The following is a 10230-nucleotide window of genomic DNA, read 5'->3' on the forward strand; positions in this document are numbered from 1 at the left end:
AGGAGCAGCGTGGAAGATCACGAGGAGAGAGGACGAAGATAGAGAGAAAAAAAGTGGAGAGCGGCGATTTCACGTGAATAGAAGAAGGAAAAAAGAAAAGAAAAGAAATGTTTATATTGGGGTTAGGGTTAGGGTTTTAACGTAATTTTAAATATAATTAATAATTAATCAAGTATTAAATTAAATAATTATAAAAAATTTATTTACAAAATAATACGTACAGGTAACATTAACACAACAAATTATACAAAATAATACAAAATAGTAATAATAATCACACAACGGATTATACAAAATAATACATAATAGTAACGATAACACAACGGATTAATTCAAAAGCTTTTACCGCACTAAGTTAATTTATAATATCAAAAATAATTTAAGTAAATATAAAATTTGGACTTTTAAATCATAGAAAATTCTAGAAAATCGAGAAAATATAAATACTCTTTTAAAATTAATAATTGAATATTTTAAAATACCAGAAAACTTATTTTAACTAGTATAAAAAATTCATGGTCATTATATTCTACCCCCCTTAAAACAAATTCCGTCCTTGGAATTTAAAACAAGGACAAAATATAAAACGAGAGACTCAATTCAACTCATATAAGGAAAATTCAAAATATACTGCATATCCATAAATAAGGGAAAGTCATATAAGAATGATACAAAATAAGATACAAGACATGACAGCTAAGATTTAAGAAATAGATGAGGGTATCGTTGTCGCATCTCAGTTTCCCAAGTCGACTCTCCAGGAGAATCTAGGTGCTACATTACATGAACAAGTGGAACGGTCTTATTCCGGAGGGTTTTCTCCATTCGGTCCAAAATCTTCACAGGCTGCTTCTCGTATATCAAATCATGTCGCACCTCAATCTCCAAGAAATCTACGACATGACTCGGATCTCTGACATATTTTCACAACTGAGAAACGTGGAATACGTTATGCACTCCAGCCAAGACGGGTGGTAATGCAAGTCGGTACGCCACTTCTCCAACTCTTTCTAATACGTCGAAAGGTCTCACATATCACGGACTCAACTTTCCCATGCCTTCCAAAGCGAATGGTGCCTCGGTTGGGGGAAATCTTTAGAAACACATGATCTCCTGACTGAAACTCTAAGTGCCGGCGCTTCGCACCCGCCCAATACTTGAATCTGTCATGTGCTATGCGAAGTCATTTCTGAATGATCCTGACAGCATCAACTGACTTGTCAATCAACTCCGGCCCAAAAATCTCCCGCTCACCAACATCACCCCAACTCAAAGGAGAGCGGCACTTCCTCCCATACAATGCCGCAAAAGGGATCATTCTAATACTCACTTGGAAGCTATTGTTGTATACAAACTCCACCAAATGTAAATGATCTTCCCACGACCCGTGAAAGTCATGCATACAAGCTCTAAGCATATCCTCCAAAATCTGAATGGTCCTCTCTGACTGCCCACCGGTCTGGGGATGATAAGGCAGTGCTGAAACTGAGACTGGTCCTAATACTCACCTGCAAACTCTTCTAGACCTCTAAAGTAAATCAGGTATCGCGATCCGAGACGATGCACACTGTAACTCTGTGCAATCGCATGATTTTCTGCAATACTAGAGATTTACTAACACTCTTGGGAAAGGAACTCGTTGAAATATATAGAGATAAATATTTTACCTCCATGTATCTCTGAGCAAGATGCTCCATTGACTGTCCCACTCGGAATGGAATGAAATGAGCCGATTTGGTTAATCGATCTATGATCACCCAAACAACATCATTCTGTCTAGTGTTTCGAGGTAAACCAGTAACGAAGTCCATGGTGACATGTTGCTACTTTCATTCAGGAATAGGCAACGACTGCAAAAGACCTACGATGCGCTGATGCAATGCCTTCACCTGCTGACATACAAGGCACTTAGCTATACTACGAGCCATATCTCTCTTCATACCACACCACCAAAAGTTTAGCTTCAGATCCTTATACATCTTTGTGCCTCTAGGGTGAATAGAGTACGGTGAGCTGTGAGCTTCCCATAATATCTCCTCTCGAACATCTCCTTCTGGCATGCAGATACGACGCCCAAATCATAAGGATCCGTCCTCATGAACAACAAATCCCGATCGAAAACCAGTCGCTGCTAACTCTCTGCACTTCTAAAGAAATGAGTCACTTGATTGTACAACCTTGATTCGCTCGACCAATGTCGATTGAATCTGAAGATTCATCAAAGAAGCAGTGACTCCTGGAAGAAGAATTTCTATACTCATATCTCTCACTTCCTGTTGAAGTCTCCATTGAGCTGTGAGGGTCATGATCGCCTGCAAACGGCTCAAAGCATATGGTACTATATTGGCCTTGCTAGGATGGTACTGAAGATTAATGTCGTAATCTGCCATCAGCTCTAACCATCGGCGCTGCCTCATGTTGAGCTCCTTCTGAGTAAATATGTACTTTAAGCTCTTGTGGTCAGTGAACACTTTCACTTGCTCTCCTAACAAATAATGCATCTAAAGCTTAAGGGCAAAAATCATAGCTGTCAACTCCAGGTTGTGGGTAGGATAATTCTGCTCATGCTTCTTCAACTGACGAGAGGCATATGCTACCACATGACCATCCTGCTAGAGAACGCATCTCAATTCTCTACTAGATGCGTCGCAAAACACCTCAAAGTTCCCACTCTCATCTGGTATCGTCAAGACCGGGGTGGAGATCAGTCGAGATTTTAACTCCTCAAACGCCTGCTCACAAGCGTCAGACCAGACAAACTTAACATCCTTCCTCGTAAGTCGTGTCATCGGCTTCGTAATCTTCAAAAAATCTCTGATGAAGTGACGGTAGTATCCAGCTACTCCCAAAAAGCTCTTAATGTCAGACGTCGTCTTAAGGGTAGGTCAATCCTTCACTGTAGATACCTTCTTCGGATCCACCGATATGCCGTCTCCTGACACCATGTGTCCTAGAAACGCAATACGATCTAGCCAGAAATGACACTTACTATACTTGGAAAATAGCCGATGTTCTCTCAAGGTCTTCAACACGTACCGCAAATGATCTGCATACTCCGCTTCACTCTTAGAGTATACCAGGATATCATCAATAAAGACTTCTACAAACTTGTCCAGTACATCATAGAATACCAGATTCATCTGGTTCATGAATGTCGTTGGCTCATTAATCACACCAAACTGCATCACTAAGAACTCATAATATCTATATCTCATCCGGAACGCAGTCTTGGGAACATCAGAGTCCTTGACCTTCACCTGGTGATACCCGCTCTGCAAATCCAGCTTAGAAAATACTCTCGATCCTCCCAATTGGTCGACGATATCATCAATACGGGGAAGTGGATACTTATTCTTCACTGTCACAACATTCAACTCCCAGTAGTCGATGCACATCCGCTTGGATCCATCCTTCTTACCCACAAGCAACACAGGTGGTTCCCAGACCAATACACTGGGTCGTATCAAGCCTCTCTACATAAGATTATCCAAGTGAGTCCGAAGCTCGACCAACTCAGCTGGAGGCATACGATAAGGAGTCTTAGAGATTGGATCAATTCCAGGCTTCAATTCTATAGAAAACTCAACTGCTCGATCTAGTGGCAACCCGTAAATGTCGTCCGGGAATACATCTTCAAATTCCCGAACTACAATTGGCTTCTCAGGTTCCACCTGCATGGCAGCAAACGTTGCCTTCTTCGGTTTAGCTATGTACTCTACCGGTCCAGCAGATGTACTACCACTGAGGAATTCAAACCTCGGGTGATCTGATATCTCAAATACTACACTCCAACGGTGATAATCAATAGTGGCAAAGAACGACTTCAACCAATCTATTCCAAATAATGCATCAAAACTCGACAAATCAATCACCAAAAAATCTGCAAAAAGCTCTCGATCGCTGATGACCACCGGACATGCTTTATAACCACTGGATGCTACTAAAATACCACTGCCAGTGTTGTTATTCCAGCCCATAGTCAGAGGAGTTATAGGAAGAGAGTGGGTACTCACAAATCGACGAGACAAGAAATAATGAGAAGCTCCAGAATCAAAGAGTGATAAAGCAGGAACGAAAGAAACAAGAACCTTGCCTATTACAGGAGGAGGTAAATGCAACTAAACTTAGCACTCATAAACAATTATATCATGATATCATTAGGTAATGCTAAATAAGGAAAATTCATATGCAAGTAAAACTAAGAATGAACAGTTCTTACCAGTGATAACTTGGTCGTTCGCCTCAGCTTCCACAGCTAACATCATGAATGTTTGATGTGGTGGCTTCCGTCCCTGCGCTTGCTAAAAAATCTGCTTCTGAGGAAGAAGAGGCCCTGCTCGGGGATAGGGTCTCTGCTGAGTCGGTACTACTGGAACAGGTCGAGGTAGAGCTGGAAAAGCTACCCGAACTGGAGACGCCTGCGACACTCCTGCTGGGTATGCCCAGCGTGACACTCCTGCTGGGTATGCCTAGCATGACCATAATAGGAATACTTCACTGAAGGCTGGCCGTGAGTCTGTACTCTAGGGCGCTGATAGGGGTGGGCCTGAGGAAGTGGCTGTCGCTGGGAAAACTTCTATCTCTATGGAAGTCTGGTACTATTTCGGAGGGGGACGCTCGACATTCCGAGCTGGAGCTGCTGGTGTTCTGCTCTGAACTACATGTGGATCTTCAGGTTCCTTCTGAACACTCTCGATCTCATGTGCTTCATCCAGCATGGCGTCGTGGGTCGTAAGTGCTCTACCAGCCAGAGCCAACTTGATATACTTGTTTAGACCTTTCTGGAACTGATGCCTCCTGATAGCAGGGTCAGTAACTAGGTGAGGAGCGTGTCGACTGAGGGAGGAGAACTCAGCTTCATACTCATCAACCGATCACCTCCCTTCTTGAGCTCAACAAATCTACGCAGAAGTTCATCCTAAGCTGACCGAGGAAAAAACTTCCTGTTGAAGCGCTCCGTGAATGTTTCCCACGGAATTGACCTCACAAGATGGGTCTTCTCAGCTACCCACCAGATCCGAGCGGTATCAGTGAGCTGGATATCCATAAGATCCACCCACTCTACAGTAGCAATACGGGTCACCATGAGGATGGTCTCGGTAACCTTCAGGAACTCCTCTACTGCTAGAGGTCCTTCAGCACTAGAGAAGGAAGGGGGTCATATGTATTAGAATTCCCTAACACCAGACTCTGTGCGAGGGGGAGGCTGGTGTTGTGGTTCCCGCTGCAGTTGCCCAGCCAGATGCTGTTGATTAGTAACCAATCCCTGAATCATTAGCAGGAGTTAGTTTGGGTCTGTTGGCCTTCTTGTTTTGATGATGTTTAACAAACAATTTACTTCTAATATTGTTTGCCTAGTATTTGTGTTTTCGTATTTATTCTAGGCAAACAACGAGTTGGAGGTTGGATGGAATTGCGCATTCATGATCATATCCAAGTGGAGTGAAGCCTTGCTATCAAGTTAAAGATCCAATTACAAGCTTCATCTAAGTTTACCCAGTTGAGCTACAATGAAGATCAAGATCAAGCTTGGGTAACATTTAGTTTAGGTTTATATTATGTGTGTTAGTACTTTAAGCTCAATCACACATACACGTTTTGGTTTTGTATATATATAGTTATATATATACATATATGTTTTGGTTTGTTAGTTTTCAAGTTTTAATATGAAACAATTTAATATAATTAGAAAACATATTTTTGTTTTATACTTATATGCATATATATGATTTCATCAATATCAATAGTTCAATGAAATCATGTTTTAGTGCATTATATGTGTATTTTGATAAAATATTATATTCATTGTTTATAGACTTTATAACAATAATTTACATCTTCTATTAAGTCTGTAAAATCATTTTGTATTATTTCAAAACATGGTTTAGCCAAAATGTCAAAATTTATATGTTTGCATTTCTATGTTTTGGACCTCCTTACAAAATAATGATATTTTACATTTGGGAAAGCGTTTTTGCAAACCAGTCTTTGTAGTATGTTTATTATCATGTCTACAATCATTCCTTAAAGTTTTACATTTTTTTGAATTTATTTGATATTTTTAAACAGTGTTTTAAAATCAGTAAACTATTTTCAAACCTGAAAATTTCATATATCAGTTCATGGTCGACCGTCATGGTCGACCACGCCTATGTTTTTTGCTGAGTGGGCCACAGAAACTATAACGGTCAACCGCCACGGTCGACCGTCAAGCTAAAAATTCCCATGGTCGACCGTCACGGTCGACCGTCACGGTCGACCGTCACGGTCGACCGCTGTAGGCTGTCTAAAAATCACAATAGATAGCTGATCCCCATCAAACACCGATGATGGAAGTTACAATCTGACGACTTCCAGAAGGCTACAATTTGAAGACTTTCACGTAGATCGCTGAAGGTTACAATCTGACGACCTTCACGACAACCGATGAGAGCTCTAGTTTAATAGCCTTCACCATCAACATCGAGAGTTACAATCTGACGACTTTGCATATCAAAGAGCTAAAGTAAAGATTACAAAATGACGATCTTTGCAACGCTTCGACAGAAAGAGACTACAAATCGATGGTCTCTTCAAATCAAGACGTGGAAGTCCTCCCCGCGTACCAGCATCAAGATGCGCCGCGTTCATAGCCACGAACACAGCTCAAATGCAACTTCAAAAGTTGCAAACGCAGCTTAAATCGCAACTGGACGCAGCTCAACATCGCTGCACGACGCAGCTTAACATCGCTGCACGACGCAGCTCAACATCGCTGCACGACGCAGCTCAACATCGCTGCACGACGCAGCTCGAACGCAGAATTTACGCCAGAATGCAGGATCTGCGTTTGACTCGTTCAAACACGAGTTGAACGGTTTTAAAACCGTTTCCCACGATCTGAGGGGATCACAACTCCACTCAGGAGTGATTTAAGGGGCGGTTACATCCCATTAGCCCCACTTAGGAGCGAATTAAGGAGGTGGTTACACCCCATAATCCCCTATAAATAACTAAGAAATCAACTTAGTTCGGGGCTGGATCTTTCGGGGACGGTCTGTTGGAACTTCTTGGCAGCGAAAAGAGGATCCTTGATCCTTCGGTTGGAGCTTTGGAGATTGGCAACAAGATCTTCTTCATCCTTGGCTTATAACCGACTTTCGGTTAAATCAACTCTTTCATAGAGTTCTAAAACTTGCCACGCAAGTTCTCCACAACGTCAAATCGTGAGGAGAAGATCATGTTCCAGTGAATCAAAACGTCGGATCGTCAACGGAGAGCAAACTCGACGCGAGCATTCGAGGGAGGCACTCCATCGCCACCGTGAAGAACCCAGAATTAAACAAAGGGGAGAATCCAGATCATTCTCTTCTCTTTTGTAATCAGGAATTCAAATTGTAATCGATAGTAGAGAGAGTTGTAATCATTATTTTTCTAAGCAGTTAGAGAGAATAAAATCAGATACAGTTCTTTCATCGTTACAAATTTTCCCACAAACAACCGCGTAAGTCTTTGGAAGTTTTCTGAGTTTCAAAGCTGGCTCGCGGTCGACCGTGAGTTTTCCACGGTCGACCGTCATATACTCCAATGGCTATTTTGTACAGAATCTAATGTTAGATTCTGTGGGCTTTTTGGTCATTTTATTTTGGGTTTTTGCTAAAGTTTTGAGTGGGTATAAATACACCATTGCCTTCAGCTCTTCCCAAAAATAAGAGTGTTTTTAAAACAAGCTTAAAGAGTTTTAAACAAGGGTTTAAGTTTGGTTTAAGAAGCTTTTAAGTATTTGGAAGTTTGAGTTTATAAAATCAATTTCACAAGAGCTTGAGGAGATCATCTATTGGTGTTTGGGCATCCAACTATTCTCCCTCCACCTCTTGATCTATTGAGAAGTTTTTGAAACTCTATTTTTAGCTTTACATCTATTTATTTGATTATCATTTTATTAAAGCTAGTTTTATATTGAGCTTAGATTTGATTTTACTCATTGTTTACACACACCCACTGTAGACGGTAAAAAATACCTCTGTGAGCTTGCAAGAAATTCACCTGCAAAGAGAAGTCGCCCATACAATTCGCCTAAGCCACAAGAATTCACCTTTCAACACAACTCGCTTAACCGAGTCTGAAGTCGAATTCGCCAGCAAACCTCAAAGCCGCTAGTATAGCTAGGTATCTGCTACCCCACGTGCTGAAGCGGGCTTTCCCACCTCTCTCGACCTGACGGGAGAAGGCACGGTACTCCAGGCCCATCGAGTGGCCACTCACAGTACGAGTGATCGAGCAGGTGTCGACAACCTGAACACTCATAAATGCAGCTCATCTCGTCCGTCCGAGTCAAGAGCTGGATCCGTCGGCGTTCGGCAAGCTGTCTGAGCCCACTCGAGTACTGGGCACCGGCTTTCCCACCTCTCATGACCTGAGAAGAGAGAAAGCACAGTACTCTAGGCCAGTCGAGTGGCCGATCACAGTACGAGTGATCAGACAAACACCAAATCAACCTGTGCGTTCATAAATGCGACTCAGCTCAACGGTCCAAGTCAAGAGCTGGATTCGCCGGCGCACAGTAGGCTGGCCAAATCCACTCGAGTAGTGGGCAGCCGTTGTCTCACATACGAGGATGGGCCTTCCCATTCCTACGTGACATGATGTGAAATACACCCTATCGAATGACCGCTCGTGGTACAGATGGGCGGCAAGACATCTCTTAATAGTACATGGTCACATCCCATGATTCAAGGAGTGACCACGTCGTCTCTCCACCATTTAAGGACTTCTTCTAGCCACAAAGAAGGGGTTCACGGTTGATCGGTTCACGAGTGCAGAACTTCTTCCAACCAGAAAAGAAGAGGTTCAGCTGTTTTCAACCGCTCAGCGATTCGCACATAGTTGAATCAGCTAACCGAACCACTAGCTCTCGACTCTTGATCGGGTCGACGACAAGCTCTTTGCATAACCTTTGCATCGTAGCACCTCCTCTCAGTTCCGGGCCCTGATTGCCACCGGACTCTGAGAACCGAACTCCATCAACCCGAGCTCCTACTGTGTACTGAAGCTCTCCAGCAACCTCGGTCGAACCGTCCAAGGGAAGCAGACTCGGCACGAGCATCGAGCGAAGCATCCTGTAGCTACCGAAAGTCCCCACATTAAACAAGGAGGGCATTCCCTCCGCTTCTGTTATAATTTCGATTTATTAGTTTGTAATAAGCTATCCTTATTAATACAAACGAAGTTCCCTGTTTTCGGGAGATCCAAATTTACACCATACATCCACATTGAGCTTATTGTATTTTCATATATAGTATATTCGGGTTGGTGAGAGTTGTAACAATTGAGTGTGAGCTTTCATTGTGTTTTCATCCATATTAGAGAACAATCATTTATTGTAATTGAGCTTATTGTGAGATCACTTTGTAATACACTTATACACCGAGAGAAGTGTGTGGCGACAGTCGGGATCGTCCCAAGAGGAGTGGCGTCGGTTGACGAACCTAGGGAAAGGTTGTATCCGAGCACTTGAGGGAGACACGTCTAGTTCAACACTTGAGAGGGTGTAGAGTGGGATTACAAGAGTGTGTTAGTTATAGATTTTTTGGTAAACTAGAAAATCGTATTATGAGGTGTAAACGTTGTTCGGGTAAACATAGAAAACCCGGTTATGATAGTTGAGATCTCCTCGAGGTGAGGAGTGGAGACGTAAGTCGTGGAGACCGAACTCCGTAATCATATCGTTTGTTTGTGATTGCATTGGCGCACTAATTTTTTTGTTCATATCTTATATCGCCTTTGTATTTTGCTTGTTGATTATATTATCCACTATCTAGTTTAGATTATTTACCCTTGTGTTAATTATATATCCTTGCATATATCTCATAGTATATCTCATTGCTAGGATATTACTCTTTGTTCATATTGATTATTCTTGCTTGTAACATATTGTATATCTCTCTTGCAAGAATAATTTGTTATTAATTTTAATTGGCATAAAATCGGATTAGATTAGCATAATACCCTAATCACCCCCTTCTAGGGTCTAACGGGGTCAACTTCAGGCGGCGGGGCATTACTACTAGACGGGTTAACATAGCTACACGTACCCACCATGGTTCTGAAGGAAAGCGAGGATCAGGAGGAAAACTAAGGTCAAAATCAAAACAAAAAATTAGAAAAAAAAATAGGAACTAAAACATAGTTATTAAAATAATAGGATAAGGGCTTAATTGCAGTCTTACGGATGAAATATAATATGCATCT

Source organism: Asparagus officinalis, chromosome 7 (genome assembly GCF_001876935.1).
Source record: "Asparagus officinalis chromosome 7, Aspof.V1, whole genome shotgun sequence".
Taxonomy (NCBI): Eukaryota; Viridiplantae; Streptophyta; class Magnoliopsida; order Asparagales; family Asparagaceae; genus Asparagus; species Asparagus officinalis.